General features: G+C 37.4%; 1 pseudogene; it reads right to left on the bottom strand.

The window, feature by feature from the left end:
- Window positions 1-27,273, bottom strand: part of LOC127632939 (rho guanine nucleotide exchange factor 10-like protein) — a 173,067-nt pseudogene that overhangs the window by 76,746 nt on the left and 69,048 nt on the right.

Consider the following 27,273-nt stretch of genomic DNA (forward strand, 5'->3'; position numbering starts at 1 on the left):
ATATAAAAACTAACAAACAATAGATAGTAAAACCAACAAACAAATGATAGATAGAAAAACAAACAAACGATAGATAGAAAAACAAAGGTATATAGAAAAACAAACAAACAATAGATAGTAAAACAAACAATGAAACTCTAGATAGAAAAACAAACTAACAAATGAACGATAGAAGAATGAATGAACAACAAATTATAGAAAATAGACCACAAGAATGATATCAAAACAAACAAACAAACAATATAAAAACTAACAAACAAACAAACAACAGATAGGAAATCCAACAAACAAACAATAAATAGGAAAACAAACAAACGATAGATAGAAAAACAAAGGTATATAGAAAAACAAATGAACAAACAAACAATAGATAGGAAAACAAACAAACAAAAGATAGAGAAACAAAGGTATATAGAAAAACAAATGAACAAATATTTGAAAAACAAACAAACAATAGATAGTAAAACAAACAAACGATAGATAGAGAAACAAAGGTATATAGAAAAACAAACAAACAAACAAACAATAGATAGTAAAACAAACAAAGAAATGCTAGATAGAAAAACAAAGGTATATAGAAAAACAAACAAACAAATATTAGAAAAACAAACGAACAAACAAACAAGATATAGGAAAACAAACAAACGATAGATAAACAAAGGTATATAGAAAAACAAACGAACAAACAAACAATAGATAGTAAAACAAACAAAGGAATGTTAGATAGAAAAACAAACAACAAAAAACAAACAAACAAATATTAGAAAAACAAACGAACAAACAAACAAGATATAGGAAAACAAACAAACGATAGATAAACAAAGGTATATAGAAAAACAAATGAACAAACAAACAATAGATAGTAAAACAAACAAAGGAATGATAGATAGAAAAACAAATGGTAGATAGAAAAACAAACAAACAAAACAATTATATAAAAACTAACAAACAAACAATAGATAGTAAAACCAACAAACAAATGATAGATAGAAAAACAAACAAACGATAGATAGAAAAACAAAGGTATATAGAAAAACAAACAAACAATAGATAGTAAAACAAACAATGAAACTCTAGATAGAAAAACAAACTAACAAATGAACGATAGAACAATGAATGAACAACAAATTATAGAAAGTAGACCACAAGAATGATATCAAAACAAACAAACAAACAATATAAAAACTAACAAACAAACAAACAAACAATAGATAGGAAATCAACAAACAAACAATAAATAGGAAAACAAACAAACGATAGATAGAAAACAAAGTATATAGAAAACAAATGAACAAACAAACAATAGATAGAAAACAAACAAACAAAGATAGAAACAAAGGTATATAGAAAAACAAATGAACAAATATTTGAAAAACAAACAAACAATAGATAGTAAAACAAACAAACGATAGATAGAGAAACAAAGGTATATAGAAAAACAAACGAACAAACAAACAATAGATAGGAAAACAAACAAACAAAAGATAGAGAAACAAAGGTATATAGAAAACAAACAAACAAACAAATTAATAGATAGGAAAACAAACAAACAATAGATAGTAAAACAAACAAAGAAATGCTAGACAGAAAAACAAACTAACAAATGAACGATAGAACAATGAATGAACAACAAATGATAGAAATTCGACCACAAGAATGATATCAAAACAAACAAACAAAAGTACGAATGATAGAATAATCATAAGATAGAATGAATGAAAGACAGAGCAATCCAATGACACAAAGCACAAAATATAATGATAGAATAAGATATAATGATCAAACAAACAATCTAACAATGATCAATAGTGACATAATATATAACGAAAGATAGAATGAATGAATGAGCGACCGATATAATGAACGATAAATAAATGCTTGAAATATTCCTTTATTATTCATTCTATTACCCATTTTTAAAGCAAAACATTAACAGAGATTGCAGTTACATCCCAAAGAAACATCATCCATCCATCCATGTCAACGCTATCCGTGTACAGGTGGGGCTGACCTATCCAGCTAAAGGAAGGACACCTGACATGCCAGTCCATCGAGAAACATCATTTGTTTTGTTTTTTGTTTTGTGCAGCACATACTTATTGTACAATCTGAAATATAACTGTAGTTAAGATATCTGAAGCTCCAAGTGTGCACCCTCAGAGGATACTCGCAGTAAAGCAAACTAATGAGCCTAAGTTTCATTGCTGCAGCAGGTGTCCATCTCAGCATGAGAAACAACAAGCTCCAGATTTCAATTAATGAAGTCTAAATTCTAGACGTGGCCACCGAGGTCTTTCCTCACAGCCACATTGACAGGTGTTTACAATCTCCGAGCACCATACATGCATGCCAGCAAGCGCTTCCTATTAAAGCAATTCAGTAATTACCCATCAGTTACATATAAATATCTTTTTTTATTGCTTCCTGCGTCTTTGCACATACGTCAACTTGAAATCAGCCCCAGAAACAAGTCAAATAGGCTACACACAATTGCAGTCAGACTGTAAATGGCTCATTTGTTTTCATATTGTGTAAGGTTCACAGCACACTTTAACAGGCTATGCTCTGTAGCTGTTAAACGCGTTAGAGAGAGAGCAGGAGACTTAAGGGCCCATTACAGTAGCTTGAGTTTAGTTGCACAGTTTCTCACAAGTTTGAGGTGGATTGCTTTTAGCCTTCATTGAAGGTATGTCCTTCTTCATCTTTCATCTTTTTATACACGCTCTTAAGGGGAGTTAACGCTTTGATTTTGGTTCTCTCATCTCGTCATTCGTGATGTTGCTGCTCTACAATCAATGCACTCAATCCCCTACTTCTGCAAAAGTCAGACACTGAATATCTTTTCTTCCAAACCCCTGCGAGGGACTTCTTTGCTAGTAAGAACAGTAAGACCATATCATTCTTTGGATAATTGTAGACACCTTGGAATAATCCCTGTTCAGTACTTTAAGTCCAGGAATAAGCATTTTTAATGTAATTGTTTTAGACTAAGTTGATCCTACCGCTCTGGCAAATCTATGCATTATTTATTGAAGTATTAAAAAGTAATTGAACTTTCTGAAAGACACATTTTTAATAAATAAATCATGAAGAGGACAAACTTTGCTGATGAGAAATATGATTTATTTGGGAGAGCATTTAACTCACTTTTAGCACCACAGTGTGGACATTTCACCCCTGAACTGCCGTGTTACTTGTAAGGAACCACGTAATAAAATTATGCTAAAATTCCACCACACAATTTTTTCAGGCTGAAATTTGCTCAATTTTGCTCTTGTACTTTTTATGATCTAATGATCATGAAGAAACTGGAGAAAATGATTACTCATTGCATTCTGTTCCTAACATATGGTCCTTTGAGATAAATCTGACACTAATCTGATAAATTGCAATAACCACTTGTTCTGCCAGATTGTTTACATACGCAAGTCTGTTTTAGTTTAAAAATGCACATGTTAAGTGTGGCATAATAACCAAACATGCCACGCTTATGAGGAAAAATATTGTATACATTGGCTTCAACAAGGCTTGCCACTGAATATGCAAAATTCAAGACAGACCCAAAAAGGTCTGGCTTTAGAGGAATTGCTTCAGTGAATTTTAAATAGTCTGCACTTATATAGCACCTTTTTAACCTTAGAGGTTAACAAAGCGCTTTACCCTCTGTCTCAATCACCCATTCACACACAAATTCACATTCACAATGGCGGCAGAGCTGCTATGCAAGGCGCTAGCCTGCCATTGGGAGCAACTTGGGGTTCAGTGTCTTGCCCAAGGACAATTCGGCATGTGGAGTCTTGTGGGTCGCTAACCGCCAACCCTGCGATTAGCAGCCGACCCGCTCTACCACCTGAGCCACAGCCGCCTGTGTAGTGTTAATGAGAATCTTTATTGAAAACAATGGGAATTGTAAAAGTAATCCCTCTGGACGTGTTACAGTAATCTGAATTGGGGGTAAAATACACTGCATGCCCAATTATTAGGCAAGTGAGTATTCTGATCTTATCATTATTTCCATACACAATTTCCAACTCCAAACCGTATAAACTTGAATGCTTATTGGATTCAATTGTTTTCAGGTGGTATGTATTTGTGTAATGAGGGAGTGTATGGCGAAAGTGACTAACACCTTATATCAAGGTGGGCATAATTATTAGGCAGCTTAATTACCTTCATTGCCATTACTTCATTAGGTAAAATGGGACAAAGAAGAGATTTAACTGACACTGAAAAGTCAAATATTGTAAAATACCTTTCAGATGGATGCAACACTCTTGAAATAGATAATCTATTAAGGTGTGACCAACGAACAATCATAAATGCTGTTGCGAATAGTCAACTGGGGCGCAAAAACACATGGAGAAGAAAAGGCTCAAATTAACTGCAAAAGACTTGAGAAGAATTAAACAGAGTGGTGGTGGCATAGTGGGCTAAAGCACTGAACTGGTAATCAGAAGGTTGCTGGTTCTATCCCCACAGCCACCACCATTGTGTCCTTGAGCAAGGCACTTAACTCCAGGTTGTTCCGGGGGGATTATCCCTGTAATAAGTGCACTGTAAGTCGCTTTGGATAAAAGCGTCTGCCAAATGCATAAATGTAAATGTAAACGTGAAGCTACCAGGAACCCATTATTCTCCAAAGCTACCATATTCCAGAACTGCAACCTACCTGGAGTGTCCAGAAGTACAAGGTGCCAAGTGCTCAGAGACATGGCCAAGGTCAAGAAGGCTGAAACATGGCCACCACTGAATATATTCACAAGTTGGAGTGTCAAGATTGGGCAAAGAAATACTTGAAAAACAAAAGGTTTTCAAAGGTTTTATGGATAGATGAAATGAGAGTGATTCTTGATGGACCAGATGGATGGGCCCGTGGCTGGATCACTAATTGACACAGGGCCCCACTTCGAGTCAGGTGCCAGCAAGGTGGAGGAGGGGTAATGGTATGGCCTGTTATCATTAAGGATGAGGTAGTTGTACCTTTTCGAGTTGAAGATGGACTGAAACTCAACTCCCAAACCTACTGCCAGTTTCTGGAAAGCATTTTCTTCAAGCAGTGGTACAGCAAGAAGTCCTCAGCATTCAAGAAGGCCATGATCTTTATGCAGGAAAATGCTCCATCACATGAATCCAAGTACTCCACTGCTTGGCTAGCCAGCAAGGCCCCTTCTTCACCTGCATTATATCCTACTGAGAACTTGTGGGCTCTTCTCAAACGTGAGATTTACAGTGAGGGAAGACAATGTAACACTTTGAACAGCATTTGGGAGGCTGTGGTTGCTGCTTCAGTGAAAGTTGATCGTGAACAGATCAATAAACTGACGGACTCCATGAATGGAAATCTCTTTTTATATGCAAAATATAATTTCATATTTTCATTTGTAATGATTTGGGGGTTTAACTTCACATTTATTGGCAAGTTTTGTGAAAATCGCCCAAACAGTAACTAAAGCCACATCTACACTAAACCATTTCCATTTGGAAAATAGGTTTTCAGATTCCTAACGTCATAATTTGATAATTAAATTCGGTCATGTAGAGCATTTTGGAAACACTCAGTTTTTGGTGGAGGAAACACTGTTCTAGTGTGGGAGAGACGCGTACCTGTAGCGAAATTAATGCTTTTTCAAATGAAAACATGTTAGTGTAGACGTGGCCTAAAACTCTTATCTCCTTACACCCTGTCTATACTGGGCGCAATGGCTTAAGGCTGTCTACACTGGACACTGCAAAATGGAACGCCACACCCATTTATTGTTGGCTTGAAAGACACTTCCAGAGTAGACGGTGTGCAAGAGTTAAAAGCAAGGCCCTTATGTCTTTAGTCATTTGTAAGCTGAGCCTTAACAGAACAAACCTCTTTTTCTTTAATGTGGTTGTTGACATGTTTGCAGTTTAGTGAAGCATGAAAGTTTATTAATTTTACTAACTTAAAAAAGCTGCTTATCCTTCCACCCACCATGTCTCCTTTCCTTTTGCAATCGAGACTGAATTCTCCACATCTATTCATTAAATAAAACAGCTCTGCTATGATCTCATCACAGGTTTGCCATTTGGATGGATGATAGAGTAGTGCAGGTCAGTCCTACAAAACTGTAATTGAATTCTGTCTGTCAGTCAGTCAAACTTGTGGGTCAGTGGGTTCACTGTTCACCTGCTTCACACTGCTCTCACATGCTGTGACTCTTAAGCCAACTATTAAATTGGCATCTAGCTTGAAATGTTCTCTTTGTCAGTCAGAAAAGGTCATGTGTGGCATACACTTTTGGACATAAGTAAAAAAAACTTGTTTCACTTTTGTAATGTGGTAAGCTGGTCTCGCAGACAGGCCAAGCTGGTTATGCTGGTTTTAAAGGGATTTTAAGCACTTTTCAGATGCATTACAATCATCCTTATGATCAATCTTGTTATGGATTGATATCAACTCCCCTCTATTTAATGTGCATTCAATCAAAACACTTGGTTGAACCAACGCTATTCTTAAAGAGACATTATAATTTTAGCATGTTCTACAAATCAGTGTAAATACTAAAAATTATTAATTTCACATTTCATTTATTGATGGAAACTAGTCATAACATATATATTTATATATTTGTATTTTAATAATGTACCTAGTTAGAAGGTCCCCTGTTTAACAGCATTAGCTGAAAGATAATTTATTTCATATGTAAGCAAAATTGACAATATAACTGAAATATACCCATATGAATCAGAACTGAATCAAGTTCTTGTGAATCAGAATCGAATCGAATCCGGAAATCTGTATCAATACCCACCCAGCTCTAAAGACCAGCAAACCACCTAAGGCTTGGTTTAACCTTGTGAGACCCAATGTTAACAGCACGCTGTTAAGCACAATGTCCACGTATGTGGACAATTGGTCTAACTTTCCATAAATATCCAACATTCACCGTGCATTATCACATTGAGGATCAATGGACATATCCAAAAGCTGGAAAATTTTGCTTTCAGAAGCTGTATACTGACTTAGAATGAAAATAAGGTGCTTTTCAAACAGTTCTGAGACCAATGAAGACAGGCAGCACACTGGAGATTAAGTAATTCACTAATTAGGGATCAAGGGATCATCCTATACCTTTCCTATGCAACCTAGTGCATTCCCTTCTAACATCTGGTCAAAAGTTCAGTTTCCTGCTGTAGATGATGTTTGGAGGACTCAACATGTTTGGCAGACATGGGTGTAGTGATTGAAGGCAGAAAAGTGATTAATAAACTAGTACAGAGGCCCTGCTATCCACACCGAAAAATACTCAATGTTTTAAATTGAAGACTCTCCTCTGTTGGTGCCAAGGAGTCTGAGATGACCCACATCTGGCCAATAAAATGAACAGTTGCTATGCAAAATTACTGATGCCCGAGGCCTGAAAAGAGTCCATTAAAAGATGCTCTGTTGAGTGTCAACCGTCTCGAGAATAAAGAGAGAGTTCTGTGGACGCACTGAGAACTCTCCTCATACATGTGGTAAATCAGAAATACCCCCACACTTAATGGTCAACACATGACTTAAAGACTACTCTTCTGAAGAAACCCAAGACACTCCCCTTTTGTCCAATAAACAATTTGCTACACTTAAATTAGACCAATAAGGGATCATGAGACATGCTAAAGTCTTACTTTCTTTGAAATTAGCCCTTGGTATTATCTTTTCAGCTGGAAAGAAAACTAATGCACTGCTCATAACAATTCAAATATACAAATGAACTTTTCAAGTGTATTCAAGTCACCTAATCCAGGAACTCTGACACAATCGCAAAATTTACTTTACTGTAATTTGATTCCACACATAATCTGCCAAAGTCCCTAAAACGCTCATTCAAGGTTTAACCTGAGAATAATTTTGACAATTATGTTTTTCATAATGTGTAATGCATTATTTGTGTTTAAAACAAAATAACAAAATAATTATTAGGAAATTTTATCACGCATTATAACTTGTGACGAATTTAGACAGAGAATGTGGATCTAAATGCAGCTTTTATTCATAAAAACAGGAAAACTAAGGACAAAGGAAAGCAATGGAAACCTAGCACAGAACATAATAACATATACAAGAACTAACAAAGCAAACAAGAAAACTAAGGGCTTAAATACACAAAGGAACAAACAAGGGAATGAGGAACAGCTGGGGAATCAATCAGGGAATGAGAACTAATCAGGGGAAACCAATCATAAAATGAAACTACAAAAGGACTACAAAAACCAAACAGGAAACAGGAACTAAACTAAACTTCAACATAAGAGCACAAAAACAAAAGACAACAATGAACATGACATAACTGAATTATAGCAGTAATTTATTAAGAAAGTATGTCGTGTTTCATATGTAAATGCTTGCCTGTTTATGTAGAGAATGTTGATGTTAACAGATGTCATGTCTCTTGCACTGATTTCATTATATAAAATGTATGATTAGAACATTTTTTGAGCGGGAATTATTAAGAAGCCTTTACATAAAGTATTGTAAGTCAACTTTAAAAATTAGGGAAAGAGGTGACCATGTGACCCCGCAGAAGACACTGCTCAAGACACATTTGGGGAGGCCAACCTCAATAGTATAAAGCCTCCCCTCCGAGAACAAACTCTCGCTTACTCTCTTGCTCTCTTCTCTTCGCGCTCTTGCCCTCTTCCCTCTGGGCTCTTAGCCCTTCTACGCCCAGGATCCGCACAATGTAGAGTCCAGGAGATTTTGGAACGTATAGTTCAGAGGAAGCTCTTCTCTTCTCTGCGCTATGACTTGCAAACGTGACGGAGTCGCGAGTATCCATTGTGGGAGGCTTGCTTCAAAGCACTGCCTCATCTTTACAATCCACTATCTAAAATATCGATGGAACAACCGGAACTATCTACAAAGAGTCAAGAACCAAAGCAATACAAGGAAACGCAACAAAGCAAGTACATCTTCAGACATTTGCTAGAAAGTGGTGGTGTCTTATTTAATTACTCTGGGTAACCTGATGACAAATCGAGGTTTACTAAATGAAGTATCGATGGTTCTCAAGGAACTGTCTATAGACCCCATAGAGTTCAATTTACTCTGTTGCAGTTCACTCACCAACCTGTTTTTCATCTTTGTCAATGTGTTAGTTAGTTTTATGTTGTAGATTAGAAATAAAGTCTTGTTTGTATTCAAAGAGCACTTGACTGGTATATTTTGATAAATAATCTAGTCAATTGATTTTTAAAAGATCTGTGCTCCTAGCTCGAACAATATTTCAATATATTTGTCATATTATTTTCAATGGCCATGATAATAGTATTAATCTCAAGACAGACATGTCATATCAACTCAGTGTAGCAGAGTGATCAGACGTATGCCTTAATTCTTTCAATAAGTTAATTAATCATAATTCCCTTATTAAGCTAATTCCTTACATATACATTTGAGTGGATACAACAAGCCTTTTGTACATTTTAAATGGTAGAGAATCTTTATTTAGATTTCTAATCTGATCATTTGTCATTTATTCTTCTTATAATGGTGGGTAAACATGGCTAATTCCATTATACAATTCTTACATATTAATGTACAGAAATTTGGCTGTTGTAAATGTACTATGCCGCAAAGTCGCTAATTTCCTATGTATTATTGGTGAAGGCACGTGGGCACTTTAAGCCATACTGTGTACATTTCCTACATGGGAAAATGATAATACATAGATTCTGAATTTTATAATGCAAAATTTGATTTTAACATAGTTGGCAGTGATTTGATGATTGCAGATAAACCATTACTTTTAATCATAATTATCTATTCAGCTTTGTAGAAATCAGCTGCAATATCTAACGTCTCAAAATGAATAACCAATACTCCCGGACACATAATAAACTATTAGGTGAAAAAAAATCTGACTTTCTTTAACTTGAAATTACTTAAAATTTCATAACTTAGTCCTGCTGTCCACATCTGTGGACATCAATTTTTGTTTATTAGGTGCTACTAGTTACAAATCAAAAAGGGAAATGGAAAATGTAGCAGTCTGTCACATGGAGTTCTTGTGAGGTTAAGCTGACATTCAGCATGCATGGTACCACTAGTTTACAAGGATGCACACTAGTATTGCAATTCACTCCTTTGAAATACCGTACATTAACAATGTGCAATATTAAGGTTTTGCTCTAAATAAATGCTGCAAATAAGGTATTAGCGTTATTGAGGCGCCCTTGCCTTATGCCTTGCATAGCAAGGACCACCATTGCTAATATTTCAGGCATAACGCATTCTGTCCACATAAGTTCCCACACAATTCAAGGAGCATGCCAGTACTCAGCAGTCAAATGCAGTCTCCTCACTCCCTCGTTAACAATGCAGCAACCATCGTTCTATTCATTTTGTGTCGTAAAACTCAAGCCGCTTAGAAAAAGGATAAGCAAACAAAATGCACCTCGTCAGGGAGGCTGGGGTTTAACTAGGGTTTATTGTTGATAGCCGCAGTCAGAGAGAAAGAGACAAACGGATAGAGAAAGTGAGAATGATGGACAGGAGAGGGAATTTGGCTTGAAGCTAACAGGTACAGTATCTCTACCAGAGAGGCGCTGGATGAGGAACTGGGATAATATAAAAGGAAAATGTATTAGGAATACATCTGCATATAGGGAAAACATTGCATATATGGGAAAAAACACAAAAACTGCTAGATAAAGTAAAATAAGTGATAAGAATTGGAGCTGCGCTCTATCCTAGTCAATTTATTCAAATACACTGTACTGGAACTGTTCTACATATATTACTCTTAATTAACGAAAAACTTTAGAATATGCAGGGGCCCCAAAAAGTATTTGGTCACTTAAGCCACACTGGAATTTTGTTGTCCTAATTTTAAAGATAAAAGAAAAATGCTAGTGTAAAAATAAAATAAATTATAACTTAATTGGTTAACATATAATTACCGTAACAAAACTATATAATATATATAGTTACAAAACTATATAATATATTTTAACAAGACAATGCAGGTAATTTTATAGTAAAATAATGTAAAAAAATAAATAAAATTTAGATGTAAAAAAAACTTTATTTATCATATAATTGACAGGAAAATCCTATATTATGTTTAATAAGGGAATACATGTAAATTACTGTTAAAATTATAGTGGAAAACAAGTCCCTGTGTGACCCATCACATTTCATTACATTTTATAGGAACAGTTAATGTAGGTTGATCTTTGTTTATGTAGTTTAGTTAATGTTTATTGCATTATTTTAGCATCACATGTGCAGAGGCGGACCTACAGGATAGGCAATTGCCTGGGGTCCCAAGTTGGGATGGGGCCCCCACGGGAGGCAATTAAAGTTGTTCAATGAAACGACACTTCAAACCATTGACTGGCAATGCTAAGCAGTCTAGAATTACATTTTCGAGGGGCCCCCATCAGTTCAGCTACGAATTCAAGTAAGAACAGAATTTAAAATGTTGCGACAGTCACAAAATATTCATGAGGCTGCTTGTTTTGAATGTTCAAACATCTGTGACACCCCCCTAGAGGGGCCCCAATCCCTTTAGCTATGAATTCAAGTAAGAGCAGGATGCAGGCATCATGAAGATGAAGTCCATCGTACCAATCTGGGAGTGAGAAAAGGAAAAATGAAAGATGTGGAGAAGGAGACGCATGACTGTACTGACTATTACAGAATCCGCCATGTTTACTGAATCACCCCTTTTCATGAAAAGATTACAGATGGCCGAGCAATTCGCGATCGGTATTGTACATTCACAACATATTATTGTCCATATGATTCTTATTTAATCGCAACAAACTATACATTATTATTAAGTCAGAATCTCCAGATTTGATATGTGACCCGTCACGGAAACCAGTGACACAAGTCGGCAGCACAACTTGTGAGCAAAATGAGAAACAAGTGTTTTTTTCCAAAATTGGTGATTTCCGCTTTTTTGCAGAATCTGTTAGTTGAGATCATGAAGAAGCCTCTCCATGTTTGAGATAACAGTATTGGTATATTTAAAAGCGTACATTTTGAGGTTGAAATCGGCTTGTTTTTCGGAGATTCTAGCATGCAGTAGGGCGTGTCATTGTCTGTGTGTATTTCCGTACTGAATAGCCGCCGCGCTTTTGCCCCCGCCCCTAACAGCGTGGCTACTTATTATGCAGCGCTCTAGCCGGCTCTATCTGATATCAAAATTCAATGAAGATGGACGCCGCAAAGAATGTCGCGAGACGAGCTGAACCGTGGCGTTACAACGAAAATGTTTTGAAGTACTTCTTCGACAAGCCAGATGCTTATGAACAAGCGTTCACTGATTCTGAAGACGATCTGAGCGGCGATGAAAGTGGCATGATAAGACTGAATAATATCCCTAATCTACAACTGAGCGAAGATGAAGACGAGGAAGAATGTATCGGACTGGCGTCATGCGAATTATTGGACATTTAGAGGCAAACAGACGCACAGTGCAAACTTCGGAGATGGTTACATCCACAAAGAAGACCCGACAAAGAGAAAGTGTGCCCGAACGACTTATTTCATTGGAGGCAACGAGATCTGCAAGAATACTTTTCTGTTTCTTATGGGGTGAGTTTCCATAAACATCAAAGTTTGTCGCTTTTTGTTCATTCTAAGAACACGTACACGTTATCTCATGTTTAGTCCATGTTTACAGGGGAGCTTTACAGGGGTATGGCTTATCTAAATGAGATGTAAATGAGCCCTATTGTCACTCCCAGCAGCAGAGAGAGGTGAGAACTGCACAATCTTTTGAGGCCGTTTTCTCCCCTTTTAGCTTTTTTGAGTGCCTACCTTCAAATGGCCACAACTTCTCCAAATATTGTCAGATTTCCATGTGTTACAAATCGTTGGAAAGCTTGGAGACTACACTTTCAGAATCTGTGAATAACTCAAAATGCCCCAAAACCGACTTGTGTCCCTACTTTCCGTGATCGGTCACATATGTCTGATGTATGATGGACATAGGATGTCTTATTCATTTTGAAACAGTGTTTTCTTAATGGCATGAATCACACTGAAGGCCTAGACTTTAAATGCATGGCCCGCCACTGAGTTTCAATTATGCTTTGGCATTGTGGACTAACAGCAGTGCTGAACAGCAAGATTATTTATTTAATTTAAGGTAACATTTCAAAATCATTTGGCCATCATACCAAGCATGTTTGGCCATTTCTTCAACTTTGGGGAGTTTCATCTCCTAGGGGTTGATTTCTTTTTTAAATCGAACAGATTTCAACCATTTTTACTTTTTGTAATGTGATTTTCACAACACAGAGACAATTTCCAAGGTCTTTATCATATATTTTTAATATCTCCACCAGACTAAACTATTTGACTTTTTATGGTTTTACTTTAGGGAAGCGCAGGGATCAGTTCGATGAATAGATACATAAAATGATCTTTGGTGTGCGGTAACAGCATTTGAATACACAACACATTTAATCTTTCATGTTATCACAAGCTGTTCTATATGCTGCCTTGCAGGTGCTTTGATGAAGGGGGGGATCGCTGTTGCTATGACATCCGTAGACCTCAGTCCACACTTGATAAGCTGCTAAGCCATACATTGAATGAGGGGAGTTACCAGCCCCTCACAGAAGCATTCGAAACTCCTCTTCTCATCCATTATTTGGTCATGCTGTAGAGACTGCGGCAGTAATCACTGATCAAGACAGAGAAGGTGGAGTGGTAAGATGAGTGGGCTAACACACACATGCCACATGTGTTCAACACCAAATCTCCAGCCAACCGCATCCAACTTTGTTTACCAACCTGATCCATCTAAACAATAAGATTTACAATGATTTCCTGTCAGTCCTATCCTAAAGTTATTTTTTCAACACAATCACACGGTGTATACTGTATATACAAACGTAAACAGAATTTGCCACCATATACTTCTTTCCATATCTCTCCTGCTGTTTTGTATACTCTTCATTTCTTAGCTAGTTCTTCCTTCAGCTCTGTGATCTGCCTCCCTCTGTCTGTGTGTGTACATGTGTGTGCATGTGTTTACAACCGACTGCATAAAAGAAACCCAAAATCTAGTGTTTGGGGGGCTACTTTAAAACTGTAATCGCTACAAGCAACTAATAGACCCCGTTTCCACCTGGTGCGTTTGGGGGGCATACCTGTCAACACTCCCGTTTTTCCCGGGAGTCTCCCGTATTTAACACCCATCTCCCGCCCCACTCCCTTTTGACATTTCTCCTGGGATACTTCCGTAATTTGTATGGCCCAAACCTCATTATATAAATAATCACATCAATATATTATTCCAAGGTTGTCCAGTTGCCAGATCTCGTATCAAACGCATCCTACTCACACAATCGACACATCATACAAATTTCAACCCATTTGTGACCTCAACCTGGCAACCTACAATCCAGTTGCGCTGTTGATATCTGCGCAGGTAGTAGACGCGGGAAGATGATTCAAGCATCACTGGTAGATGGGAGGAGAAGACTCAGATGGTGCTCAGCTGGACGGAAGAATTTAATTTCATATCTTGAAGCCATATTGAATGTGTGTCGCACTGATTTTAATATCGGACACGGTGGGAAAAATGACGTTACTCTGCACATTAAATCAAAAAGGCACAATTTGTATTTAGTATGTATTTGTATGTATAGCCTGCCCCTGCCATCCAGCACAACCCCCTCTCGCGGACTTTAGTACCCAAATATTGACAGGTATGTTGGGGGATCCCAAAAACGACACACGAATGTGGTCAAAAATGCATCTGAATGCATCACATTTGAAGTGTAAACAATAATCCGTCCTGTGTGCATCCCGGCAGCAGCAAAGCACCACCCCTCACCTGTCAATCAACCAGTGCACTATAACAAGAGTTTAAAGGAAGATTCTGGGTTCATTACAAGTTAAGCAGAACCGACAGCATTTGTGGCATAATACTGATTACCACAAAAATACATTTGGACTTGCCCCTCACTTTCTTTAAAGAATCACTTACTAACCATTTCTGTGTAAGATATAGCCAATTTTGCAACTTTGTTGCCATGGTGATGTAATGTCAACAAACCCTTAAATTACTGTACAGCTTACTAAATTACTGTACCAACTATACAGCTCAAACAATACATGAGTTTTAACAGAATAATTAACGAAATTGCTTTTCAACAATTATTCACATTTCTGCCTTTAAACCTCCAAAAATTCACTCCCCACTCACTTCAACTGTAAGTGCCTCACTGTAACCTGATTTTTTTTTTTTTTTTTTTTTTTTTAAAGAGTTGAAATACATTTTTTTAGTAATTAACATTATCACACAAATGCTGTTTATTGATCATAACTTGTATTGAACCCAGAATATTCCTTTAAACTTGGTGGTTATGAGTGGCTATAAGAGGAAATAACCTTATTTACACTAGCATGATAACTTCTGGAATCTTCTTCAGTGTGTCTGAAATCAACATGCACGGACACTTAAGAGAAGCATGAACATCTGCAGCTCAGGTTAATACAGGTAATCCACTGAAATAATGGACAGTTCTACTCGAAACGTTGCTTTTGTGTTTAGATTCAATGTCAGATGCACTTGGGTGAAATAGCACGCCATAATGTCTTTGCCTTTTCTGACTTTATTGCGGTTTATTATTATACAGTGACACTGACATAGTTAGTGAATGTAGCATGTCATGAAACAGAGTCCCTCCCCTCCAAATCTGATCACAAGTGGTCACAGGAGATACATTTAAGTGGCCAGGTGTAAACAGTGATGTGTCTCACCTGACCTCATGTGATCGGATCACCTGAGACACATCTTATTACCAGGTGGAAATGGGGTCTTAATGTAAAGTCAACCTACAGTCAAGATACCCTTTATAAACAGTGGGGAAATATTGCTGGAATATTCCTGCAATCAACAGCATTTGTGACAGTGTTGAAAAAAATTGCGGTTGCAGTGAGGCACTTACAACAGAAGTGAATGCCAGTCCATAAACATTCTCCAAATTAATTTATACAATTTTACATAACTTGTTGAAAACATTAATGGAAAGCAGCATTTAAATAAATGTTGTGCATGGAATTTAATCAGTATTTAATTATTTTTTCCAAACTCCCAAATGTTTACATAAATTGTCCGAATAAATCAAATCAAGCAATGTGACGTAGCTTTTTACTGGATAAGCTACACTATTTTAAACACTACTGTCATGCTACTGAAAAAATGCAGTTAAATAGATAGTTCAACCAAAAATGTAACATTTTTCATTTACTCATCTTTTTTTTCCATACAATATCTACGTTTCCATCCAAGGATTTTTGCAAAAAAAGTTTTAGCGCATCAAAGTAAAGCTGATGGAAACGCGCATTATCGCTAAAATGTCACAAATGTCGACATAATATTTTTCCGTTTAACTCAAGCGCATAAACTCTATGTCGATACATCAAATGTTGTGGAAAAAATGGTTTGGAAACACTTTTTGTTGGTGAAATTGGCATTAACGCAAAAATGTAGTCACATGACAGAGTTTGCCCCAATCGTTAGCCTGCGTTTATCATGACGACAGTATTGAAAGCCAATTTATTGTATGTGATGATGGATTGATCTTTACGGCATATTGAGCCGATCTGCAAACGTGACACTTCCAGGAGTGCAACACAAATTTCTCGTGCTTTATTTATTAAAAGTTTATTTTCCACACCATTCAAAATAATAGACAGCAGTCACATAATTAGCACATAAAACATAATTTCTGTGCATAAAGATGTTTTAAATTCTAAATAAATACACAATACTAGTTGAAAAGCTTTAGCGTGTTCATTTTGGAACACGTACATCCCAATTCAATACAATTATTGTTCAGTTTTACGTTTGAAAAAATGCCGGCAAAATCTCCTGAATTAAATTAAATAAATTACCAAATGAAAAAAAGCTTTCAATTAAAAAATTTTTTTTAGACCTATATATGTCTTTTCTTTTCTCAAACTTAAATTAGCTTTACCCTGTTCTGTAGATGATAAAGTCGGCTGAATGACATTCTCAGAATGTTTTTTCAAGACTATAAACTATCAGAACTATTTGTCCAATGCTGAATTCACTTTCAGAAAACGAGCTTTTGAATATTTTAAAACGTTTAAATATTTTAAATCTAACCATCTTTACCTCGAATCGCATTTACTGCTTCTTCAGAAAATATACATTTGCATTATGAAGCTAAAATCAATTTTAGATGATAATCAAGCTCCTTTTAGCGGGACATAATGCAGTTGTGATGGCGATGCTTTTGATTAGATGATTTTTCAAAATGTTGAATATCAGGAATGTATCACATGTAAACCCTGATATTACATCGCATATTTTTTTTTTCTTTAATATCTGTGCACACATCATATACACATCGATTGATGGTCCTTATACTAAGACCGAAAGTTTCCCCCAATACTTGGTGCAGGTTGCCAGCTTGAACAGGGCCATGACGATTCACTTTCGATGACAACCTGCGATAGACGCAACATCAGGACCAATATTACAGTCCAGTCAGAAGGGCAACTGCTCCCTTTTGATTGCAATTCCTCCTCTTCTGATTGCATTTATTTGTGACATTAAAATGACAGTAATCTGTCTAATTTCAATGAATAATCTCAATACTCTCCCCATTTTACCAAAACTAAAAAGGAAAAAAATTAGGGACATCTGGCAGGTGAATTAGCGATAAACACACATTTCTTTAAGGAAACGGATTCAGGGCAGATTTCTGTTGCGATAAACCAAAATGTATGCCACAAAGAGTTTTTTTAGGCATGACGTCATCAAGCACAACATTTTTATTGAGAAAAGGCCATTTGAATGGAAACAGGCAGAAGGCGGCAAATGTCGCAATTTTTATTTTTTGCATTTTCACTTAGTCGATAACAAAATAGTGTGAAAGGAAACTAGGCTATTGACAGTGAATGGTGACTGAGGCTAACAATCTGCCTTCTAACAATCTCCATTTATGTTCCATGGAAGAAAGAAAGTCATACAGGTTTGGAACAACATTAGCATGAGTAAATGAAAACAGAATTTACATTTTTGGGTGAACTATCGCTTTAAATTACGTAGTAGCACAATTACTTTAATTAGTTACTCCCTAGCTCTAAACATGTTGAGCATCCTTCGGCAATCTCCTCCAAGATTCTCATGGGAACCCTTGAAAACTGCATGTCAAACCAAACATGATTTTGCCTGTGACTCAAAAAAACCTCAATTAACCTCAATTGTTCTTAATTAATATTGTACATATTAATTAAGTGTGTACCTCTGAACGAGTAACAAGACAGCGTTGGGCCGTTCTCGACAACACATGGAGATGCTGTGGCCATTTCTGAGCAACATCTTCATAATTAATGAAACCCTGAGGACACACTCGTGCACAGTCATGTTGAAGCTCTCCATCTCCCATCCCATGAATTCCCAGCATGCCTCCACAATATCACAAACACTGCTTTTTGACAGCCTGTTTTATGTTGCAACAAACATATGTTACCCTTCACAGGGCCTCGTTAATGGCCCTCGTCGGAGACAAAAGGATTCTGTGCATTTTAAATCAGCCGAAAGTTTCACCTCAAGCAGGGATGTATAGCGGACAGGTGGTGCGGACTTATGAGACGCCACTCTGCTTGTTAATAAAATCAATATGCATGAAAGAGGACTTTGAAACAGTAGCATTTTGAGCTAAATGCTACTCATAACTTAGCAACAGTTAAGCTACTCTTTTGTACAAGTAGTAGTTAGCTACACTACACACTACGTTTAGTTAACTGAATTTGGCACAAGAAAGAGGTTCAAGCTGATGGTCCAATGGACGAAGTAGTCCACTATGATACTCAGAATTTGATTATTAAGGTGGGTTGGATTTACTTTATTCCTCTTTGGAGCCACTCTCGTTAGCTGTCCCAACGGAGAGGGCTCAAATCACCATGGCCAAGGGCTGCCCACACGCTGAGGAGGTAAGAGAGCTCAGCAACAACAGGCCACCCATGAAGTTGCACATGTAATTATTGTAATTTCATTCTGTTAAATGAGTGGGCAATGCGTGGGCGTAATGTAATTATGGTGTAACCGACATCTTCATCAGGTTGGATTAGTGGATGCAGTGGATTGCTTTGACAATTGTAGAAAACCCAACATTTTGCAAGTTGGAAAATGAGAAATGTTATGATTCTTTATAGTGCAGATTGAAAGTTATATCGGAGACCGGGGCTAGTTGTCACACAAGGAAATTGTCACAAGCACTGCATCTCAATAACAGTAAGAGTTGGAGTCAAAAGTCAAATTGTGCAAATGTGTGGGCGGCTGTGGCTCAGTTGGTAGAGTGGGTCGGCCAATAATCGCAGGGTTGGTGGTTCGAATCCTGGCCCACATGACTCCACATGCCGAAGTGTCCTTGGGCAAGACACTGAACCCCAAGTTGCTCCCAATGGCAGGCTAGCACCTTACATAGCAGCTCTGCTGCCATTGGTGTGTGTGAATGGGTGAATGAGATGCAGTGTAAAGCGCTATGAATAACGTTAAGGCTTAAAAGGCGTTATATAAGTGCAGACCATTTACCATTTTTTCTATCAGAGGTTTTGTTTGTTGGTTTTAAACAAATACTTCAAAACCCTCATAAATTAGGATTTATGTATATTTATTTGTATGTATTCCACCCTCCAAAGTAAATTCCCACTATGATATTTTTGTTATAGCTCTTGGGTTAACAAGAGAACAATATCAAACCACACTGGCATACATTCAGGCAACGGTCAACTATATTATTAAGGCATATTTTTACTGAACGTTTCAAATGTGTTCTTAGGTCAAAGGTAATTCTCATGAAAGCCAGGGCAAGTTTAAGTCCCTGCATACAGTTTAGTAATTACAATATTTGTTGGTGGTTGTGATGGTGGAGACACGTTCACAAATCACCTCCCAATGTTCACATGAAACATACACCACTGGTTCAATAGCAATTTCCACTGTGACAACTTACCCCATATACAGTAGAGTGACAACATGGCCCACTATTGGGGCTATGCCCCACATATGTGGCTATGCAGGAAATATTTAAAAAAAAAAAAAAACCTACCCTGAAGGAGTAAAACGTGTGACAACTATCCCTGAACTCCCTTACTGAGCTCATTCTGGTCAACAAGCTGGGCAGAGATGGTCATGCGCAACAAAGACTGACAGCTACGCAAGGGGTGGACGAGTAAGCAAACTAGGAAATACAGGGACAGCCAAATGGCCTCTTGCAACAAACACTCAAAAAGAGAAAAAGAAAAAAGAGATGATTTTTTGAGAAAGGCTCTTGGGAGTGTTTGTTATTCATTCTGTCACTAGCTAGCTGTGTTTTAGAGATCGTGTCACTTACATATGCTGCCAACATCCACTTAGTGTCAGCTGTCTATTGCCATAAAACTATTTTCAACATGCAGAGTGTACAAACAGCCATCGAGAGTTTCTATAGGGCCATTGCTGTTGTAAAAGTTAATTCACACACAACAAAGATCCCCCATTTAGCCTTAACAGACTGTAGGGGCAAGTGCTGTTAGCGAGCACCTATGAAGGCCAGAACGGTACACAAGGGGGTGGGTGGCCTGCACCACGCCCGACCACCTTTGTCTCCCCAGTGGCGATGTTTACACATTGCACCAGGTACTCATTTTAGGCTGAGTCAACCTAGGGGAGGCCCGGGACCGGTTCAGATAATCGTCACTGGTGTTGGCCATGAGCGGGAATCGAACTCAGGTCGCCAGGTTCGTAGCGCAGCGCGCTAACTGCTACACTACTGCTCCCCTACACACACAATGCATGTTGGTGCAGCTATCATTATGAGGACTCTCCATAGACATAATGATTTTTATACTGTACAAACTATAGATTCTATCCCCTACCCCTAAAACTAACCCTCACAAAACACTTTCTGCATTTTTACATTTTCAATAAAATATAGTTTAATATGTTTAAGCGATTTGAATTATGGGGACACTAGAAATGTCCTCATAAATCACATTTATAGCATAATACCCTTGTAATTACCAGTTTGTAACCTTAAAAATGTCCTCGTAAACCACATAAACATGCCCACACATACACACACACACACACACACACACACACACACACACACACACACACACACACACACACACACACACACACACAAAACATTGTAAAGCTTGGACAACAGGGTAGGTCTTGTACTCAGCACTTGTTATGATTAGAAAGGTTGTTCTGTAAAGTTGTTTACATTTTTACTAAATTTTTTACATAATTATTCTGGCAACCACAACTGCCAGGTTTTTTTTGTTGGTAAAAACAACATGATTTTTTTTACAGTGCAATACCTCCACAAAAGCAAAGGAAAATAAGCAAGTTATCTGGTCACACCACTATTTAAAGTACATAACTAAACTGTTGTGAAACACTAGGACTCTCGTCCTAGTATTCTTACTCATGGCTGAGATTTATCAAGCCTATGAAGTAAACCAGAGGTAGAAAGGCAGTTTCTGTTAGAATGTCTTAGGAAGAGTAGATACAGCTTCTCCAGGGAGTTATAGTTGAATATACTGTGGCTGGAAATATCCTTGCCTCTGAGGTTAAAACATATCAATACTGGTTTATGCATCGATAAGACAAAAATAAAACATGACCGCACTCAATGATGTGCCAAAAACAGAGGAAGCCAACAAGTTACAAGTCCTTGTAAATGCGAAGATGAGATAACCATGCAAGACTGTGAGATTATTTTATCACCCTCTATTTTTCAGCAACAAGCATATATTCTCTGGCTTTATGAATTGGCATTCTAATTATGACAGTGCAAAAATCATAAAAATGTATCACAGAAACTTACCTTAGGATAGAAAAATAATCACAAACAAGAAAATGAAAGAACAAAAATGCAAACGTATTTTAGGAAGTGGGCCGGACTGGACTAAATAGCACCTTCTGCTTATTTTTATTTTATTAAACCTTGGTGTACCCATGTAATTTTCAAAAAGTAGAGAAGAAACTTTATGCTGTTCTTTAAACCAATATCGTGGTAAAACCAGCCTGAAAATAATGTGACTGTGGCTACATTTTTGCAAAATGACATTTTGTGGTAAAATAAATAAATCAATAAAATGCTACGGTTTCACTACGAATATCATTGTTAAAACATGGTTCCTGTAGTAAAACCATGGTAAATATATTGCGAGGGCAATAAACGCAGATCATCAGAAAAACATTCTCGCCCTGTCCTGTCTAAGGGCTCAGTATGTTTAGGTCTATCTTTAAGTACACATTGCCATATTACATTGTCACATTGTCATAGTAACTGCACTGTATGTTTTAATTGTCAGTGGCTTAAACATTAAATAACTCGGTGACAGTTCTTGGTTCATTTCGAACTGGACATGAGTCAGATTCATTAAAAAGAATCGGCTCCTGAGAAACAAACTCAAACTATTCGAATCAAATCGTTAATGGATGGAGTGGTGGTGGCGTAGTGGACTAAAGCGCATCACTGGTAATCAGAAGGTTGCTGGTTCAATCCCCACAGCCACCACCATTGTGTCCTTGAGCAAGACACTTAACTCCAGGTTGCTCTGGGGGGATTGTCCCTGTAATAAGTGCACTGTAATCGCTTTGGATAAAAGCGTCTACCAAATGCATAAATGTAAATGTAAAATGTAAATGTTAACAGATCCGAAATTCGTGTAAATAATAGTTCTATTCTAGTTCTATTCATATTTCTATAGACCCTTTTAGTGCCGATGTCACAATTATGTCACGGCGTTAGCTGGAGGCAAAACAAAGACAAAACTGGAGGCGGCATCCATAAGGAGTTTAAAATGTCATCTTGTTGTGATGTTGGGTGCCATCGACGGAGTACAGGCTCCAATATGAAATTTTATCGCATACTTGCTGCCACTGCCAGATACAAAAATGACGACAGCTGTGGTTAAACGCAATAAAACGAGCGGACTGGACAGAAACGATCATCAGAAATGCTCACGTATGCAGCACAATTCATATCAGGTTAGGTTAAATAAACTATTGTCTTTTGTTGGCATGGATTATGGTTTGGTTACATGTCTGAAGATTTCTCACGCATGCCCACCTAATCAGAAATCGGGGAACAAGTCAAGTGATTTCTCACGTAACGCCTGTGGCGGAGTGAGGTGACCCAATTGGCCACCCCACTAGCAATTGCTGTTTTAGTCATTTTTTTGGTCATGTTTTGGCACAATTTAGTTCTTTAGAGTTTAAATCATCTCTGTACAAATGTAAAAACTTAACATGTGCGCACACCAAGGTCACCAAACCTCTGCGTCCCGTGTGTCATCGTATCCACTCACCCCCCATATATACAGTGTTATGACACAAAGGAGCGATAAAATGATGAAACAAAATCTCAAAGGTTTTGCTTCATCAGAAACAAGGGCTTGTGGGTTTAATAAAAGAGCATTCAAAAACATGTGAAAGTAAAGAAATTAGGACAGAAATATTTACCCTTGTATAAAATAATATATATATATATATATATATATATATATATATATATATAAAAATTTATATTCATTTATTTTTTTCTAAAAATACATAGTATAAAATACAGGAGTTACAAAACATCAGTGTTAATGTAAGCTTGGCCAAAACTAAAGTGACCTGACCAGAAAGAGAGACATATTTTAAGTACATAGAAATATTTTGACATTTAAACATTATTTTTCATGTTATTTATATGTTGTTAAAGACTTAAAAGGAAATCACATATCATTATTTTATTATCTGATTTAAATATTTGAAGTTAAATATTAAATATGACAATTTATCGTCATAATCACAATTATTTGTTTGACAATTAATCGTCAGCCAAATTCCATAATCGTGACAGCCCTAATCATAAGGTCATATGTTTGACACCACTGGTTTAAAAGCTGTCAGTCCAGTTGTTTAATCACATATCTTAAATCACAGTCAGTATGTATAACATTACCAGGCCTCCAGTTTTTCATTGGTTATTATGGGATAAAAGTCAGAACTCACTTAATGCTATCTTGGCCAGGTGGAACCGGTTGACCCAGGAGATCTTGCTGAGGGGGCTTGGAGTGTTGAAGACCACCGTAAAGCTAACAGGACGCCCAGACCTGAATGAGAAAAACATCCGACAGATGGTGAGATGAAGGTATATCAATTTAACCAACATGGTGATCCTCTCAATTTCTGGTGCTGACTTAAAAACACAGCACAACATGATGTATCTTAATTATCAGTATTAATACTATTAGGAGATACTTTTGCTGCAGTGCACCAAGAAGCCCTGGGGAGAGCAGCTGCCACTCTACCCCATACAACTTGTTCTCAAGCCGGGCCTGAATCCAAGTACTGGGTCTTATTGCTCAATGTATTCAGTGCTTACAAGAAGAGAAAGGAGACAGCAGAAGATATAGAGCATATTTCTCCCTTAATTTAATCCAAGAGGCAGCAGAAAGCATAGCTCAATACGGATGCAAGATTTGCAGATGTGGTAAAATGGAGGGTTGCATGGGAAAGGCCGGAGAGGGCCGGGCCAAGAGCTGAGCAGAGCTTGCTGAGTTGATCTGCATTCTGAGCCAAAGTGTTTAGAAAGGTTAATGGTCCAGAACTTCTCAGATTCAATGCCATCTACAAGAGGGGAATGAGTGGGCATGACTGATCACTGCATGATTCTGGATGGGAGGAGGATTTTCAATATGAGTTACTGAAGGACACTGGACACAAGAAATCCACCCGGCTTTGACTGAGAGTGACACTTTTTTTATTGAAAATGTGATTAAATAGTATCAGTATTTTCAAACTATTACAATATGATAATTGTGCGCTGATAAAACATCTACTAAAATATAGCGAAGTGTTTCTTGAAGTTTTTGTAGTTTCCTGAATAACAAGCTACTTTTAACTTAAAGTAGCAAAGCTACACTTAAGCTACTCTTTAAAAAAGGATTTAGCTACACAATAAGTTACAAACAAAAGGTAGCGACTGTAAATACTCTAAATATTTTTAAGAAGAAAATAGTTCTTAATACTACAGTCATGGTTACTATTACTCTAAAAAAAACATGGTAACTATATGGATACTTCAGTCATTGTATCAAAACTATGGTTTCCACCAAAACACCCTATGTTATGGATAACCGAATAAAAATATAGTGATAAACAGCTGCAATTCGCTAAATATTTCGCTTCAGAAAAAGAAGGCAAACTTCCCTTAAGGCAGTACTGGCCTTAAGTGAATCAGCGAATCATTTATGTGAACTAGTGCATTTACATGAACCATCCAAAAGAACCGACTCACTAAAATCATCCAAATGCTCCCAATGCTAAATATAATGCAATCGTTTATTTTAACCAGTTCTTTTATATGTACTGTCTGAAATAAACAATTCACTTATTCACAAGATTTGGTTTTCCCAGCACTTCATGAGAATGAGAGGATGTTTTAGGTGAGCATGTTTGATTTCGCCCTCAGCTCCATTGCTGCGTACTCAATGCAATGTGATGGTAAATTAATGGTAAATGGTCTGCAATTATATAGCGCCTTTTTAACCTTAGCGGTATTCAAAGCTCTTTACACTGCGTCTCATGCACCCATTCACACACAGACATTCACACACCAATGGCGGCAGAACTGCCATGCAAGGCGCTAGCTTACCATTGGGAGCAACTTGAGGTTCAGTGTCTTGCCCAAGGACACTTCGGCATGTGGAGACATGTGGGCCAGGAATCAAACCACCAACCTGCGATTAGAGGCCAAATCGCTCTACCACCTGAGCCACAGCCGCCACATGTGAAAAATGTACAGTAGTGTTTTGTGAACCTTAAGCGCTATTGGAAAATGTAGGTCATTACTGGAAAAGCTACACTATTGTAAAAAGAGCTAAACTACTGTCAAGCTACTGAAAAAAGTAGTTAAGTTAGTAGTGTTGCGACTATTAGTTAACTTCTCACCAACACTGCCTCTGATATATCCTTAGTCAGTTACTCAGGCCTTTATTTAGTCAGATACCCATTCAAAACTTGTAGAGAGAGAGAAAAAATTACTTTCCAACTATTGCCAGCTAAAGAGGGCGAAGAGTAGGCATGGAAGGTAATTCACATTTAAACTTCATTAGAAGGTAATTGACTGGAGAATAAGATGACGCCTGCCTTTGATACTGTCACACCAGCAGCCTGTGCCTGCTCGGCATTCGTTCCCAGCCCGAGGGAGCGCGAGCGAGTCAGAGACAGAGCAATAAAGAGGAAAGAAAAAGTGTGAAGTGCAAAGACATGGATATGGGAGAATGAATTAAAGCCTCCGAAGACTCTTCTGAGTTAATAATAATTTTTAAAAAAAGATCATTCAAACTGAAATTCAGGTGTTGTCGGGCTCCTTCCCAGAATCGCAAATGCAAACAACAACCCATAGACTTCCCTCAGCACAAAGGTTTCACAGGATGGGGAGGGTGTAAAAAGAGCTGGAATAGGGGGAGGCATGTTGTTTGATGCAGAGGAAGTGCGCTCCGTGCTTAATTTGATTCCTGGGATAAAGCTGGGCACCCACATCGGTCTAAACATGATAAACAGAATGGCCGTGGGTTCCTCCCGCTAGCTGATTGAAAATCTGGGTGGTTGAGAGAAGGTGTGTGAGTTTGTCCGTGTCTGTGCAGTCTGAATAAAGAAACAGCAAAGGAGACAGACTCCAAGGCAAAGAGGGCAGAACAGAGAGCAAGGAACAGACTGATTTATTGCTGCAGGTCAGTGCTGTGGCATGTGTGTGACACTAATGCAGAAAGACAGGATAGATGCTGGAATAAATGCAACACGAGACTCTCTGCTCTTCTGCACGCTGATTGGTTGAGATAGTAAATCAAGCAGGAAGTGACTTTGGAGCAAAGGACTCTATACCTAAAATGAAAGGGCATTAGTAGATCAGTTCACCAGTCCTACATACTTATTTAACAATACCAAGAACAAAATTGCCATGATTGTTTTGCATACACTATTGACAAAGCATCAACAGCCGCACAAAAAAAAGTGTCAGAAGAAAGAAAAGCATAACACAAAAACAAACCAAATAAAAATCAAAGCAAACACAACACAAAAAACAAACACAAACCCCAAAATCAAACAAAATAAAAACAAAAAACACAAACAAAACAAAGCAAAACAACACACAAAAGAAAAGACAAAAACAACAAAAAAACAAAGCAACAACAACAACAAAAAAACACAAAAACAAACCCCAAAAACAAACAAAAGAAAAATAAATGCAACACAACAAAACAAA

Source organism: Xyrauchen texanus, chromosome 39 (genome assembly GCF_025860055.1).
Source record: "Xyrauchen texanus isolate HMW12.3.18 chromosome 39, RBS_HiC_50CHRs, whole genome shotgun sequence".
NCBI lineage: Eukaryota > Metazoa > Chordata > Actinopteri > Cypriniformes > Catostomidae > Xyrauchen > Xyrauchen texanus.